The sequence below is a fragment of the Coenobita brevimanus genome, chromosome 15 (genome assembly GCF_032717465.1).
Source record: "Coenobita brevimanus isolate Jiangsu-jjx chromosome 15, ASM3271746v2, whole genome shotgun sequence".
NCBI classification, from domain to species: domain Eukaryota; kingdom Metazoa; phylum Arthropoda; class Malacostraca; order Decapoda; family Coenobitidae; genus Coenobita; species Coenobita brevimanus.
Genome location: NC_136968.1, coordinates 2,456,039 through 2,473,832, shown reverse-complemented (window position 1 = coordinate 2,473,832; position 17,794 = coordinate 2,456,039).

Genomic DNA, 17,794 nt, shown 5'->3' with positions numbered 1-17,794 from the left:
AGCATAACGTTCCCTCGTACTTTAAACTTCCGTCCAGTCAACGAATTAACGATCACTCAGTCCATTAACAAACATGAAAAAGTTGACAGCCAATCAAAGGTCGACCATTCCCAAAATCTCCCCCAAATCCATTCAAAACCCAACCCGAAATATCCATCATAAATTCATCCACTAGATAATCCGATGAATCACGGGGCCATGACTCCAAGAATTCCACCCGCCAATGAAAAACCAGCTTTAAAAACTCCCGCCCCCTAAAGCGACCAATCAGGAGCCCCCCCGAAGCCCGCGTCCCCACCCCGCCTATATATAGCCTGGGGGGACGCTCGCCAAATGGGACACTTGATTCAGCATCCGGGGAGGCCGCACGCTGCTCTCTTGGCAACGGTGGTGATGTTTTGGTGAAGAATTTAGGATATCTAGGGCGCGGATGTGGCGAATACCGATAAAAAGGGTCGGGGAATATACGTGTTGAGTCTGTATTTATGGGTAAACAAGGGAGGGTGCAGAGATTTGCGTGGGGGGGAGAGATAAAATGCTTTGTAAATATACGACATGTTTTTAGTTCTTGGGACATAGATAGGTTACACAGACAGACGTGGTAGATATAAATACCCTCTTAGAAGCCTGGTATGGGGTTAATAAATAATAAGGGCAATAATAAAAAGTAATAATGACAATAATACCAATAAATAATAAAACACCCCAAAAATAATTATATAGGAAAATAAACCAACCAAACTCACCTCCCAAACACAGGAACAAAAACAGCAAACACCACAGACCTGCAAAGAAAATAAAAAAATAATTAAATAAATGGTTAAAATATATATCCAAATTAAATACAAAAGGCAGAGAAAGAATTATCATCTTTTTACATCTTCATTTCTTTCTTGCTCCCGTGTGTGTGTGTGTGTGTGTGTGTGTGTGTTAGCCCGTTTTCCAACAGTCCTCCTACATGTCAAACACCTTTACATGTCACCACCTGGGCGCTCATTCCCACCGTCCATATTGAATACATCCCACAGCTGACTCCATACACCTTCACATGCACCCATTTCGGCGCTAACACCCACCGTTCATACTGAATAAATCCTAGAACTGTCTCACTCATGCAGGGTGGTGTGATGGTATTATGTGGTGTTTACATGAAATCACAGTGGGTCTTGGAGTATATTATTATTATTATGATTATTATTATTATTATTTACAGTATTATTATAATAATAATAATAATAATAATTATTATTATTATTATTATTAGTGGTGTTTATATGGAATTTAAGTGGGTTTGGGGGTATATTATTATTATTATTATTAGTGGTGTTCATAAGAATTTAAGTGGGTTTTGGGGGTATATTATTATTATTATTATTATTATTATTATTATTATTATTACGAAATGGAAATCCAGCTGCTACCCCCCCCCACACACGTAGAATCGAACTAACGTCTTTCAGGACAGCAGGCGACTATCCTAACCACCTGACCATCTCTCTCTCACTCTCTCTCATACAACAAAAAACTAAAGAACAATACCAACAACAACAGCAAGTAGAATAAATCACTCTCTCTCTCTCTCTCTCTAATAAACAAACAAAAGAATAACAACAACAACAGAACAGCAACTGGGACAAATCTCTCTCTCTCTCTCTCTCTCTCTCTAATATACAAACAAACGAACAATAACAACAGCAGCAAGTGGAATAAATCTCTCTCTCTCAAATACAAATAAAACAACAACAGCAAGAGCAACAACAGCAGCAAGTAGGACAAATCTCTCTCTCTCTCTCTCTCTCTCTCCTCTTTTCGTCATTCATGCATCGTTTACCATCTTTTCTGGGCAATTACCCCCTTCTCTCTCTCTCTCTCTCTCTCTCTCTCTCTCTCTCTCATACAAATCAATTTCCTCTTCTATCGCCTCATTCAACCCAAAGACTTGTAATTCTCTCTCTCTCTCTCTCTCTCTCTCTCTCACACACACACACACACACACACACACACCAGCAAATAATTCCATGTTTCTAAATCTCCCTATTCAATAATTTAAGTATAATATTGTGATACCAATTAAATTTTTCAATATAAATAGATTACCCTGTGGATCCAAAAATAAAAATAAGAGAGAGAGAGAGAGAGAGAGAGAGAGAGAGAGAGTCGATGAACAGATAGATAGCTTAATGAGGCAGGCTATGAACAAGTACTGAAAGATAATAGACAGATAGATAGATAGATAGACAGACAGATAGATAAACAGACAAGGATATAATCAAACAAGCCGATAATGACATAACAGAGACGTAGGGAAAGACTAATCGATAGAAATAGACAGACAGATAGATAGATGAGTAGATAGAGACAGACAGATAGATACAGATAGATAGATAGATGGGTAGATAGATAGACATAGATGCAAATTCAAATGGAGGGATACTGTAAAACTGAGAGAGAGAGAGAGAGAGAGAGAGAGAGAGAGAGAGAGAGAGAGAGAGAGAGCCCATGTCACTACTCAAACGCCAACTTTCCAAACACAAGGGCCATTTTCAAGAACGTAACCCGTATTATTGGCCGTATTTTCGGGCGTGGATTGGGCGTATTTCCGGCCGTAAGAAATTAAATTAGGCGTATTTTCAAGCACTGACTAGGCGTATTTTCGGGCGTAAGAATTGGGCGTATTTTGGACTTGGAGCGATGTTAGAATCAATTTTGCGTATTTTAGGATGTATAAAGGGTGTATTTTAGGGCGTATAAATGGCGTATTTTAGGGCAAATTGAAGACGTATTTTTGGGCGTATTAAAAACGTATTTTAGGGCGAATAAAAGGCTTATTTTAGGGCGTAAGAGTAAAATTGGGGGTATTAAAGGCGTATTTTAGGGCGTATTAAAGGTGGATTTTTGGGCGGATTTTCTGCCATTAACTCTGAATTGGGCGTAATGTGTTGATACTGGGCGGACTGGCTCTCTCTCCTTTCAACATTCCTTCCTTATATCCTTCACTCTTGTCTGTCTGTATGTCTCTCCCTCCCTCCATCCCCCTCTCTCTCTCTCTCTCTCTCTCATTTCCTTCTTCTCTATATCCTTCCTTCTATAATTCCTTGTTTCCTTCCCTACCTCCTTCTTTCTTCAAGTTCTCTCCCTTCTCCCTCCCTCCTTCCTTCCTTCCCGCTTTCACCATTCCAATTTCCTTCCTTCATCAATCAGTTTCTTCCCTCCATATAGTTTTCCTTCCTTCCTCCCTCCCTCTTTCCTTCCTTCCTTCCCTCATATGGTTTTTCTCTCCATGAAAGGAACCTCCATTCTCCTCTTCATCTTTCCTCCTTCCTTCCTTCCTTCTCCTCCCCTCCTTCCTTCCTTCAGTTTCCAAGCATCCTTCCTTTTTTCCCTCCTTCCTTCATCCCATCTTCCTTCGTTCTTGCCTTTCTTCTTTCATTACACACCTCCTTCTTTCCTTCCATCCTTCTCTCTTATTCCCAAACCTTCCTTCCTTCTTCATCCAATCCAATCTTCTTCCTTCTCTGCTTCCCTTCCTCCCTCCCTTCTTTCCTTCCTTCCTCCCTCTCTCCTTCTCTCCTTCCCTCACTCCCTCATCCAATCTAATTTTCTTCATTCTCTACTTTCCTCCCTCCCTTCCTCCCCCTCCTCCTCCCTCCTTCGCTCCCTTCCTTCCTTCCTCCCTCATCTAATCCAATCTTCTTCCTTTTCTACTTTCCTCCCTCTCTCCCTCCTTTCCCACCTTACTCCATCCCTCCCTACCTTCCTTCCTCCCTCATCTAATTTTATTTTCTACTTTCTTCCCTCTCTCCCTCCTTCCCTCCCTCTCTCTTTCCCTCCCTCCTTCTCTCCCTCCCTTCCTTCCTTCTTTCCTCATCCAATCCAATCTTCTTCCTTTTCTACTTTCCTCCCTTTCTCCCTCCTTCCCTCCCTCCCTCCTTCCCTCCTCCCTCCCTCCTTCTCTCCTTCCCTCCCTCACCTGACACTGTAATATATCGCCCCACCTTTATACAAACACACGCCCGCTGCGCCAAGGAAGGAGGGAAGGAAGGAAGGAAATGAGGGAGGAAGGAAGGAAGGAAGGAAATGAAGGAGGGAGGAAGGAAGGAAGGAAAGGAAGGACGGCGAAAGAAATGGGGCGAAGGAGGGCGTGTAGAAGAGAGGGAAGGAAGGAAAAGAAAAATGAGAAGGAAGAGGAGGAAGGAAGAAGGGGAAGATGAAAAAGGAAGGAAGGAAGGACACAATAAGTGAAGGAAGAGAAAGAAGGCAAAAGTAATACATGGAAAAAAAAGAGAAGTGTGTGTGTGTGTGTGTGAGAGAGAGAGAGAGTAATAAAGACGAAGATGTGACAGAGGGAGAAAGTGAGAGAGACAGAGAATTAGGGAAGGATAGAAAAAATCTCTCTGTCTGTCTGTCTGTCTGTCTGTCTCTCTCTCCGGACACTTACTCCCTGATTTGCCCTTTCATCCATCCATCCTTCCTTCCTTCCTTCCCTCCTTCCTTCCATCCATCCATCCTTCCCTCCATCCATCCATCCTTCCTTCCTTCCTCCCTCCCTCCCTCCCTCCCTTCCATCCATCCATCCATCCTTCCTCCCTCCCTTCCTTCCATCCATCCATCCATCCATCCATCCATCCTTCCTCCCTCCCTTCCTTCCATCCATCCATCCTTCCAACACACTCACAAGCAATCAACACACACACACACACACACACACACACACACACACACTTTCCCTCTCTCTCTCTCTCACACACACACACACACACACACACACACACACACACACACACACACATCCGCAACTTGCATTAAAAATAGGGAGATATTCTCAAGCCTTAGGCCCAGATGAGAGAGAGAGAGAGAGAGAGAGAGAGAGAGAGAGGAGGGAGAGGGAGAGAGAGAGAGAGAGAGAGAGAGAGGAGAGGAGAGGAGAGAGAGAGAGAGAGAGAGAGAGAGAGAGAGTTAATCTATATACCTACCCATTTATTTGTCTACATCCATCCATCTATCTATCTATCTATAACCAGAAGCCTTAAACCGGGAATGGGCGGCCACAAACAAATCGCCTCCATGTCACCCTGTCCTCTGCAATCAGGCTACCCTTCCCACAGCTCACATCACCCTCATTTATACACCCCTCCACCCCCACCCCTCCACCTCATCCTCGGTCTCCCTCTCCCCCTCTCCACAGCCCTCACATACTCTCCTAGTCAGTCTCTCATTCTCCATTCCCTCATTTCCATACGAACACAATATATAGATAGATAGATAGACAGACAGACAGACAGACAGATAGATGGATAGACAGATAGATAGACAGACAACTCCATCACAACCAAACAACCAACATTTCCCTACAACCACAACTACCACCATCCCTCAATGACCACAACTACCACAATTTCACTATAAACATTCCACCACAACAATCAACATTCCTGTAATTACCACAACTACCACCACACCTGCCACAACTACCACCATTACCACTACTACTTCTATCAACCACAACTACCACCATTACCACTACTTTATCCAACAACCACAATTACCACCACACCTACCACCACAACTACCAACATTTATTCAAACCAAACTACCACCATCCCCTATAACAACCACAACTACCACCACCACAACCACCCGTACTACCGCAATTACCACCACAACCACAACTACCACGACCACTACCACATCTACCACAATTCAGGAGTAGCAATAATGTTGGTAGGTACACACAGCGAGGGAATTAGAGAGAGAGAGAGAGAGAGAGAGAGAGAGAGAGAGAGAGAGAGAGGCTTGTTAATGAAATGTTGGTAGCTGGTTAATTGAGAGAGAAGGAGAGAGAGAGAGAGAGAGAGAGAGAGAGAGTCCTCAAAATTAAAGCGAATCAAAATGAGCCGCAAAAAAGAGAGGAAAAAAAGAGAGAGAAACTTGAGGAAGAGAGGAGGTGGAGAGAAAAAAGTGGAGGAGGAAGGAGAGAGAAAAATGGAGAGAAAAAAGGGAGGGAGGAAAGTTTACAAAGGGAGGGAAGGAGAGAAAAAAGGGAGAGAGAAAAAAGTAAAGAGGTTGAGATAATGAAGATAAGAGAGGTGTGAAGGAGGGAGGGAGGGAGGAAAGAAGGGTGGGAGGGAGGAAGGAAGAGAGGGAGGGAGGAAGGAATAGAGGGAGGGAGGAAGGAAAGAAGGGAGGAAGGAAAAGAAGTGTAAAAGAAGGCAGATGTGAGAGAGAGAGAGAGAGAGAGAGAGAGAGAGAGCGTGAAAATGGTTATGTACTGTATGTATGTATGTTTGTGTGTGTGTGTGTGTGTGTGTGTGTGTGTGTGTTAATGTAATGTGCAAGTCTACATTGTATACTGAGGTATGTATGAATGTGTATGTATGTACGTATATGTATATATTAATACATACATGTACGTATGTATGTATGTATTAATATATGTATGTACGTATGTATGTATGTATTAATATATTTATGTATGTACGTATGAATGTCATGTATGTATGTATTAATATATGTATGTATGTACGTATGTATGTTTGTATTAATATATGTATGTACGTACCTGTGGGTGTGTACGCATGTTAAGTATTTATGTATGTGTATTTGCCTTCTTGTGTGCACCTTAGTCTGTATGTACGCCGTGCTGTGTGTCTGTACGTGTGTATGTCGATGTATGTACGTGTGTGTGTGTGTGTGTGTGTGTGTGTGTGTGTGTGTGTGTGTGTGTGTGTGCGTCTTAGTATGTGTGTAGAACAAACATCATTACCACTATGTAAACATGACTCAAGTGTGTGTGTGTGTGTGTGTGTGTGTGTGTGCAAAACAGAGAGAGAGAGAGAGAGAGAGAATCATAATTTCAGTAATATCTTGATATACTCACAAAGACTCTCTCTCTCTCTCTCTCTCTCTCTCTCACCACAATTCCACTCTCCCAACCCCACAAGAATTTTTCCACCTCTCCCCTTCCACTCACTTGCGCTCTCTTTCTCTCTCTCTCTCTCTCTCTCTCTCTCTATCTCTCTCTCTCTCTCTATCTCTCTCTCACACACACACACACACACACTCACCTCATTCCTTCTCACTGACGTAACACATTCCCATACCTCTCTCTCTCTCTCTCCCTCCCTCCCTCTCTCTCTCTCTCTCTCTCTCTCTCTCTCCTGGCTTAAAAACGTCTCTCTCACTGACCAGTTTCTTTCTCTCTTTGATTTTTCTCTCCCTCACCCACATATATCCATTCTCTCTCTCTCTCTCTCTCTCTCTCTAACAGCTTGACGATATTCTTCAGGAATAATAATACCGTCATAATAATAATAATAATAATAATAATATCAATAATTATTGTAATATGATGATGATGAAGAGGAGGAGGAGGAGGAGGAGGAGGAGGTAGGTAGGTAGGTAGGTAGGCAGGGAGGTAGGCAGGTATGCTGTCATGTACTGTTGGTACGTAGGTAGGTAAGTAGGTAGGTAGGTAGGTACGAAGAATGACTTGCATATGTATGTATGTATATGTTGGAAGGACAGAGAGAGAGAGAGAGAGATCACCTGTATGTGTATGTATATGTAGGAGAGAGAGAGAGAGAGAGAGAGAGAGAGAGAGAGAGAGATCACTTGTATGTGTATGTATGTATATGTAGGAGAGAGAGAGAGAGAGAGAGAGAGAGAGAGATCACTTGTATGTGTATGTATGTATATGTAGGAGAGAGAGAGAGAGAGAGAGAGAGAGAGAGAGAGAGAGAGAGAGAGAGAGAGGTGTAACTAAATTATTTATAAGATACTCCCCGCCCATTGTGGTGGTAGTTGTGGTGGTTGTGGTAGTTGTGGTAGTTGTGGTGGTGGTGTTTGTAGTAGTGGAAGGTGAGGTAGTTGGGGTAGTGGTAATATTTTTAGTAGTTGTGGTGGTAGTTGTCTTGATGGTTGTAGTTGTGGTAAAGATAGTAGTTGTGGTAGTGGTAGACAGGCTATGTATGTAAGAATGTATGTGTATGTACGTGTATGTATATACGCGTGTATGTATGTATGTATGTATGTAGGTGTGTATGTATGCATGTATATATACATGTATGTACGTGTGTATGTATGTATGTACGTATGAATGTATATATGTATGTATGTACGTGTGTATGTATGTATGTACGTGTGTATGTACTGTGGCAGTTGCGGTGTTGACGTAGGTGTAGTGGTAGTTGTGGTAGTAGTGGTAGCCGTGGTATGGATGTATGTTTAGTCTTGGTGGTAAGTGTGGTAGTGATGGTGGTTGTGGCAGCGATGGTGGTGTAGTTGTGGTAGTGGTGGTAGTGACTCGTAATGGTGGTGATTGTGGTAGTACTGATAGTGGTAGCTGTGGTGGGGATTGTGGTAGTTGTGGTGGGGAATTGTGGTAGTTGTGGTGGGGAATTGTGGTAGTTGTGGTAGGGATTGTGGTAGTTGTGGTAGGGATTGTGGTAGCTGTGGCAGGGATTGTGGAGGTACAGTAGTTGTAGCGATTGTGGTAGTGATGGTGATAGTTGTAGCGATTGTGGTAGTTGTGGTAGGAATTGTGGTAGTTGTGGCAGGGCTTGTGGTAGTTGTAGTAGTGATTGCGGTAGTTGTGGTAGTGATGGTGATAGTTGTAGCGATTGTGGTAGGAATTGTGGTAGATGTGGTAGGGATTGTGGTAGTTGTGGTGATATTGGATTTGGATATACGTAGAATTAATCGTAAATCTATATGATGCTTGAATGGAAGAAAGGAAGGAAGGAAGGAAGGAAAGAAGGTAGTGTGGTAAGCAGGTAGGTAGGTATGGTAAGTAGGTAGGAAAGAAGGAAGCAAAAAGGGATAGATGGATGGATGGATGGAAGCAAAAAAGGAAGGATGAATGGATGGATGGATGGATGGATGGATGGATGGATGGAAGGAAGGAAAGAAGGAAGGATGAATGGATGGATGGATGGAAGGAAGGAAAGAAGGAAGGATGGAAGGAAGGATGGATGGATGGATGGATGCAAGGAAGGAAGGAGGGAAGGAAGGATGGATGGATTGATGGATGGATGGATGGATGGAAGGAAGGATGGATGTGGATGGATGGAAGGAAGGAAGGATGGATGGATGGATGGTTGGATGGATGGAAGGAAGTGAAGGAAGGAACTGAAGGAAGGATGGAAGTGAAGGAAGGATGGATGGATGGAAGGAAGTGAAGGAACTGAAGGAAGGATGGAAGTGAAGGAAGGATGGATGGATGGAAGGAAGTGAAGGAAGGAACTGAAGGAAGGATGGAAGTGAAGGAAGGAAGGATGGAAGGACGTGAAGGAAGGAAGAATGAAAGTAGGTAGGCAGGTAGGTATGGTTAGTAGGTAGGAAAGGAAGGAAGAAAGGAAGGATGGAAGGAATGGACGTAAAGAAGGAAGGAAGGAAGGAAGGAAGGTAGATAGGTAGGTAGGAAGGTGGCAAGGAAAGAATGAATAAAGGAGGGAAATGAAGGAAGGAAGGAATGGAAGTACAGAGGGTAAGTAGGAAAGTGGGTATGGTAAGAAGGTAGGAAAGAAGGAAGCAAAAAAGGAAGAAAGAAAGGGAGGTAGGTAGGAAGGAAGGTAGGTAGGAAGGAATGGAAGTAAAGAAGGTAGGTAGGTAGGTCTGTAGGTAGGTAGGGAGCAAGGAAAGAATGAAAGACGGAAATGAAGGAAGGAAGGAAGGAAGGAAGGAAAGAAAGGATAGGAAATATGGAAGGAAGAGATGTAGAGAAAGAAAGGACTCACTCTCTCTCTCTCTCTCGCATCCCCAGTTTTTTACATAATTCATTCTTTCCGTCCTCCTCCCCTCTCACATTCTATCTTTACTCTCTCTCTCTCACCCTCTCTCACTTTCTATCTTTACTCTCATCCTCTCTCTCTCTCTCACTTTCTATCTTTACTCTCTCTCACTTTCTATCTTTACTCTCTCTCACCCTTTCTCACTTTCTATCTTTACCCTCCCTCTCTGGCTTTCATTTACGCTTCCTTCTCTCATTTAGTCTCCGCTCTCAAGATCATTTTCTCTCTCTCTCTCTTTCTTCTTTTAATCCTGAGTTAAACACGTTCTCTCCTGAATAATACATGATAGACAGACAGACAAACAGATAGATAGATAAACAGATAGATACAGAAAGATAATTTCTCAAAATCTAAAAGCATGGGAATACGAGTTTAATAATAATAATAATAATAATGATAATAATAATATTGATAATAATAATAATAATAATAATAATAATACTTTGCCACTAATACGAGTATTACTAATAACAATAATAATAAAAGGAATAATAACAATAATAATAATAATAATAATAATAATAATAATAATACTTTGCCACTAATACGAGTATTACTAATAACAATACCAATAAAAGGAATAATAATAATAATAGTACTTTGCTACTAATACGAGTATTACTAATAATAATAATAATAAAGGGAATAATAATAATAATAATAATAATAATATAATAATAAATACTACTACTACTACTACTACTGCTGCTACTACTACAACTACTAACACTATACTACTACTACTATACTACTACTACTACTACTACCACTAATAATAATAATAATAATAATAAAATAATAATAATAGTAACACTGACCATCTTTCTTTCTCTTACTACTAACACAATAATAATAATAATAATAATAATAATAATAACCATTTTCCTTTCTCCTAATACTAACACAGCACCAACAATATATATACTTCTTTCACCCTTTCCTATAAAATTACCACCACGATTTTCTACTCTGCCTGGCAGTGCTTCTCACTTTTTCCTGTACTGCTGTTTTGCTATCCTTGTCTTTAACGGGGAAAATAATACATTGTTTAGAAATGATGACTCTCTCTCTCTCTCTCTCTCTCTCTCACACACACACACACTCCTGTTCCCCCCACTCCCTCCCTCTCTCTCTCTCTCTCTCTCCCCTTCTATCGTCTTTTTTTTTTTTTATCTCATTCCATATCTATCTCTCTCTCTCTCTCTCTCTCTCTCTCTCTCTCTCTCTCTCTCTCTCTCTCCAAGGGAAGCTAAAATCAGATATAGGAAATTGATGGTAGTTGTGGTAGTGATGGTAGTTGTGGTAGTGATGGTGGTTGTGGTAGTGATGGTGGTTGTGGTAGTGGTGGTGGTTGTGGCAGTGGTGGTGGTTGTGGTGGTGGTTGTGGTGGTAGTTGTGGTAGTGATGGTGGTTGTGGTAGTGATGGTAGTTGTGGTAGTGATGGTGGTTGTGGTAGTGATGTTAGTTGTGGCGGTGATGTAGTTGTGGTAGTGGTTGTCATAGGCAGTATGTATGTTTGTTATGAAAGGAAAAGAAATAGAGACAGGAAGGAAGGAAGGATGGATGGATGGATGGATAAGAAGGAAGGAAGGAAGGAAGGAAGGAAGGCAGGAAGGAAGGAAGGCAGGAAGGAAGGAAGGCATGAAGGAAGGTAGGAAGGAAGGAAGGAAGGGAGGGAAGGATGGATGGATGAATGGATGGATAGGAAGGTGGGAAGGAAGGAAGGAGGGGAGGGAAGGATGGATGAATGGATAAATGGAATGAATGAATGAATGAATGAATGAATGAAGGATGGATGGGTGGATGAATAGGTAGGTAGGAAGGAAGGAAGGAAGGAAAGAATGAATGCAGGAAGGAAAGATTAAGGGTCACTCAAGCATCTTCAAGCAATCATCAATTTTCTTTCACTTCTTTCTCAAGTGCCAGACTCTGAATAGGCTCTCTCTCTCTCTCTCTCTCTCTCTCTCTCAAAACTTTTCTCTTTCTTCCTTCTCCTACGTCTTTCCTTCCTCCCTCCTTCCCATACCAAAATCTTCCCTACCTACCTACCCACTCACTTACCTACCTACCTACCAAACTTTCCTTTATAAAATCTTCCTCCCTCTCCTACTTACCTACCTACCTATCTACTTACCTACCTACCTACCTACCAAACTTTCCTCTCTATAATCTTCCTCCCTCCCTACCTACCTACTTACCTACCTACCTACCTACCAGACTTTCCTCTCTATAATCTTCCTTCCTCCCTCCCTACCTACCTACCTACTTACCTACCTACCTACTCATTCATCTACCTACCTACCTACCAAACTTCCCTCTCTATAATCTTCCTCCCTCCCTACCTACCTACCTACTTACTTACTTACCTACCTACCTACTCATTCATCTACCTACATACCAACCAAACTTCCCTCTCTATAATCTTCCTTCCTCCCTCCCTCCCTCCCAACCTACCTACTTACTTACCTACCTACCTACTCATTCATCTACCTACCTACCTACCAAACTTCTCTCTCTATAATCTTCCTTCCTCCCTACCTACCTACTCATTCATCTACCTACCTACCAAACTTTCCTTTATAATCTTCCTTCCTTCCTTCCTCCCTCCCTACCTGCCTACCTACCTACCTACCTACTCATCCATCTACCCACCTACCAAACAACCAACCAACCTACCTACTTACCAAAATTTGCTCTCTATAATCTTCCTTCCTCCCTCCCTATCTACCTACTTACCTACCTACCCACCTACCAAACTTTCCTCTCTATAATCTTCTTTCCTTCCTCCTTCCCTACCTACGTACCAACTTACCTACCTACATACCTATCTACCTACTCACCCATCTACCTACCAAACTTTCCTTTATAAAATCTTCCTCCCCCCTCCTACCTACCTACTTACCTACCAAACTTTCCTTTATAAAATCTTCCTCCCCGTCCTACCTACCTACCTACTTACCTACCTACCTCACTTCTACCTAGTTTTCTCTCGCCTTAGGGAATGCCAGACGGGACAAAGTTGACTCTCTCTCTCATTCTATTTCTCGCTCTTCCCCTTCGCTCTCTTTAATTTGTGTTTATCCATTTCTCTCTCTCTCTCTCTCTCTCTCCCTTTCTCTTTCTCTTTCCATTATTTGTTTATCAATCTCTCTCTCTCTCTTACTGCAGGGGTAAGAGCCAAAAGCGCTGAGAGAGAGAGAGAGAGAGAGAGAGACTAGGTGTGCCACAGCCCCATTGCGTGTTTTGGTAACTTATCCTGACCTACTTACGTACGTACCTACCAACCTACCTACTTACCTATCTGTCTACTTAACATCCTGTCTCCCTTCCTACCTACCTACAAGCTTATGTGTCTACTTACCAATCCACTTCCTTACCTACCGACCTATCTTGACTCTTTCTCTCTAACAGACCTACTTACGTATTGATATACCTACCTACCTACTTACCATCCTACCTACGTCCCTTCTTCATTCCCGGTCCTACCTACACAATCTCTTACCATTACTGACAGTCCTACCTACCAACATACCTACCTACGCACATTCCTTCGTCTCAGCTAACAACCTCTCTCTCTCTCTCCCTCCCTACTTACCTACCTACCTACCTACCTTCCTTCGTACCTACCTTTCTCCCTCCCTCCTTCCATCCCTACCTACCTACCTACCAACCTACGTGCTAAATACACACACTTCTACCTACCTACCTACTTACCAATATACTTGCTACCTACACACACTTCTACCTACCTACCTACTTACCAATATACTTGCTACCTACACACTTCTACCTACCTACCTACTTACCAACCAACGTGCTACCTACACACACTTCTACCTACTCACCAACCTACGTGCTACCTACACACACTTCTACCTACCTACCTACCTACTTACCAACCAACGTGCTACCTACACACACTTCTACCTACTCACCAACCTACGTGCTACCTACACACACTTCTACCTACCTACCTACTTACCAACCAACGTGCTACCTACACACACTTCTACCTACTCACCAACCTACGTGCTACCTACACACACTTCTACCTACCTACCTACTTACCAACCAACGTGCTACCTACACACACTTCTACCTACCTACCTCTCTCCCTCCCTTCTTCCCTACCCATTTACCTACCTACCTACTTACCGACATTCCCACCTACAGTTGCCAAGACTAAACTTACTCTTGGTAAAATCTCTCTCTCTCTCTCTCTCTCAAGGAATCCAGAAAGGCAGGAAAGAATGCAGAAAAGGAAGGAAAGAAGGAATGAATGAAGGAAGGAAAGAAGGATGGATGGAGGGATGGAGGGATAGAAGGATGGAAGGAAAGAAGGATGGAAGGAAAGAAGGATGGGAGGAAGGAAGGAAAGAAGGATGGAAGGACAGAATGCAGAAAAAGGAAGGAATAAAGGAAGGAAAGACGGAACGAACGAATGAATGAATGAAGGAAGGAAGGAAGGATGGAAGGAGAGAAGGCAGAAAAAGGAAGGAAGGACACCATGTAGAAAAGGGAAGGAAAGGAAGGACAACATGCAGAAAAATGAAGGGAGGAAGGAGGGATGGAAGGAAGGAGGGGAAGAAGGAAGGAAGGAAAGAAGGAAGGAAAGAAGGCGGGGAGAATGCAAGGAGAAGGATGGAAGGAATGTAGAAAAAGGAAGGAAGGAAGGAAGAAAGAAAGAAAGAAGGCGGGGAAAATGCACAGAAGGAAGGAAGGAATGTAGAAAAGGAAGGAAGGAAGGAATGTAGAAAAGGAAGGAAGGAAGGAATGTAGAAAAGGAAGGAAGGAAGGAAGGAGGGCGGGGAGAATGCAAAGAGAAGGAAGGAAGAAGGAAGGCGAGGAAAATGCAGAGAGAAGGAAGGAAGGAATGTAGAAAAAGGAAGGCAGAAAAAGGAAGGAAGGAAGGAAGGAAAGAAGGAAGGAAGGCAACTTTACCCAGCCGTAAAATACTTGAACTTTTAACCTTAATATTTTCTCTACTTTATTCCTTCCCTCCCTCCTTCCTTCCTTCCTCATTATCTCTTCCTCCTTCCTTCTTCCTTCCCTCCTTCCTCCTATCTTCCCTTCCTCCCTCCCTCCTTCTTTCCTTCCTTTTTCTTGTTTCTTCTTCCTTCCGTCCTTCTATCTACTTATTTCTTCTTCCTTCCTTCCTTCCTTCTTCCTTGAATTCGTTCAGAAGGGAATTTAAAATGATTCTCTCTCTCTCACACACACACACACACACACACACACACACACACACACGCGCGCACACACACGTCATTGCAGCTATATTATTATTATTATTATTACTACTATCATTATCATTATTATTACTATTATTATTATTATTATTACTATTATCATCATCATTATTATTATTACTGGCATTATTATTATCATTATTATTATTATTATTATTATTATTATTATTATTATCAGCCTTTCCTCTCTCTTCCCCCTCCTTCTTGCTTTACTATCCTTATCCTTCAGCATGTAGAGTTAGATCTTGTAGTCATAGTCTACTCTGTAACAAACAGCCTCGAAAGGACCATAAGGCCTGTTGCTGTTGGCTTTCCTTTGTATTCATCATCATCGTCATCACTATCATCACCATCACTATCATCATCATCATCACCTGCATCATCACTATCATTACCACCATCACCATCAATATCATCATCACCATCATCATTACTACCATCATCATCACTATCATTACCACCACCACCACCACCACCACCATCATCATCATCAGATCATCATCATCACCATCAATACAGCATCATCACTATCATCGACATCATCATCATCATCACCACCATCGCCATCATCATCACTATCATCATTACCACCACCATCATCATCATCATATCAATATCATCATCACCATCAATACCAGCATCATCACTATCATCATCACCACCACCATCATCATCATCATCATCATCTCTATTATCATCACCAGCATCATCATCATCATCACCATCACCAACATCATCACTATCATCATCTACAAACAGGAAAATGAGATGTCACAAGCGGAAAAAAATCACTATCTACACACACACACACACACACACACACACACACAAAACTTACCCCTCTTCACATACATAACTGTCACACACACAAATACCTCTCTCTCTCTCTCTCTCTCTCCCTCAGCTGTCAGGAAAACGTGTTAGGAATGAAACAATGAAAAGTCTGGCTATGTCACTCAACACTTTCCCTGGCGTGTGTGTGTGTGTGTGTGTGTGTGTGTGTGTGTGTGTGTGTGTGTGTGTGTGTGTGTGTGTGTGTGTGTGTGTGTGAGAGAGAGAGAGAGAGAGAGAGACCACGTAGTCATTAAGATTTTAAAAGGTAATCCAATCTTGCTATTTGTATTATTGTATCTATTTATCTACCTATCTATCTATCTATCTGTCTGTCAATCTATTTATCTCTCTATGTCTATCTATATATCTATCTATTACGTGTATCTATCAATCTGTCTATCTTCCTATCTATCTATCTGTCTATTCATTTATTTATCTATCTATCTATCCATGTATCTACCAATTACTTAAGCATCCATACATCTATTGTCTATCTATCATGCTCTCTCTCTCTTAATTCCACATTTTCTCTCCAATCATCACCCAATCTCTCTCTCTCCCCAAATCCCACCCTCCCCTTATCCCCACCTAATCCCTTCCTTGTCAAAGCCGGATTGCGGATTTACTTGAAGCTAATCCCCATCCAGTCTTTCTCTCTCTCTCTACCGGATTAATAAATAAATAAATAAGGGTATTTTTTTTTAATGGGCCGCACTTTCATTCACTTACCCTTTTAAGCTCATGGAATCCTGTGTATTAATTTTTAGTGCCATTCAATATAGATTAATATAAAAATACGCTTGATAATTTTATGCAATTTTTCTCTCACCATTATACATGCCTATCACCTTCCATTAATATTATTATTGTTATTATTATTATTATTATTATTATTGTTATTACTATTATTATTGTTATTTTCATTACTATTATTATTATTGTTGTTATTATTATTATTATTATTATTATTTTATTTTCATTCTTAGTTCCCAAACCTCATTTCATCTAACCTCAACAAACCATCACCTTTCCTAGCCCTACCTAACCAACTCTCTAACTTCACCCCAACACAGCACAACACAGCACCACAACACCACAACACCCCATCTAACAGCCTAACCTAACCTAGCCCATCTCCTCAAATCCTTCTCTCTTCTCATCTCCTAACCTTATATAATTCTTTTCCATACTCATTCAAATCTAACCCATCCCAACCCAACCTAACCTATCCCAACCTAACCTATCCCAACCCAACCCAATCCAACCTAACCTATCCCAACCCAACCCAGTCCAACCCAACTCAACCTAACCTAAACCAACCCAACTTAACCTAACCTTTCCCAACCCAACCCAACCCAACCTAACCTATCCCAACCCAACCTAACCTATCCCAACCCAACCTAACCCAATCCAACACATCCCAACCTAACCTATCCCAACCCAACCCAACCTAACCTAACCCAACCCAACCTAACCTATACCAACCCAACCCAACCTATCCTAACCTAACCCAACCTAACCTATACCAACCCAACCCAACCTATCCTAACATAACCCAACCTAACCTAACCCATCCCAACCCAACCTAACCTAACCCAACCCAACCCAAACTCAACCCATCCCAACCCAACCCCTCCCAACCCAAACTCAATCAAACCCACTCAACCCAGCACAGATTAAGTCCCCCCCCACCCCACACCCCGGAGTCTAGCAGAAGCCGCTAACTTGTGCCTGGCGGATCACACGTCATTACCGCTCGACTGCTAACTTTAGCGGGTGCACGGCAGTTCAGTCAGGCGGGCATAATCAAATTTGGTGGAACGTTAATTGGCGCAGCGGAAAATTAGTCGGGAGTTGACGCGAGTTGAGGTTGACGCTGGGATTGGCCGGGATTTGGCGACGGGGGGGGGAGGGGGAAATTGA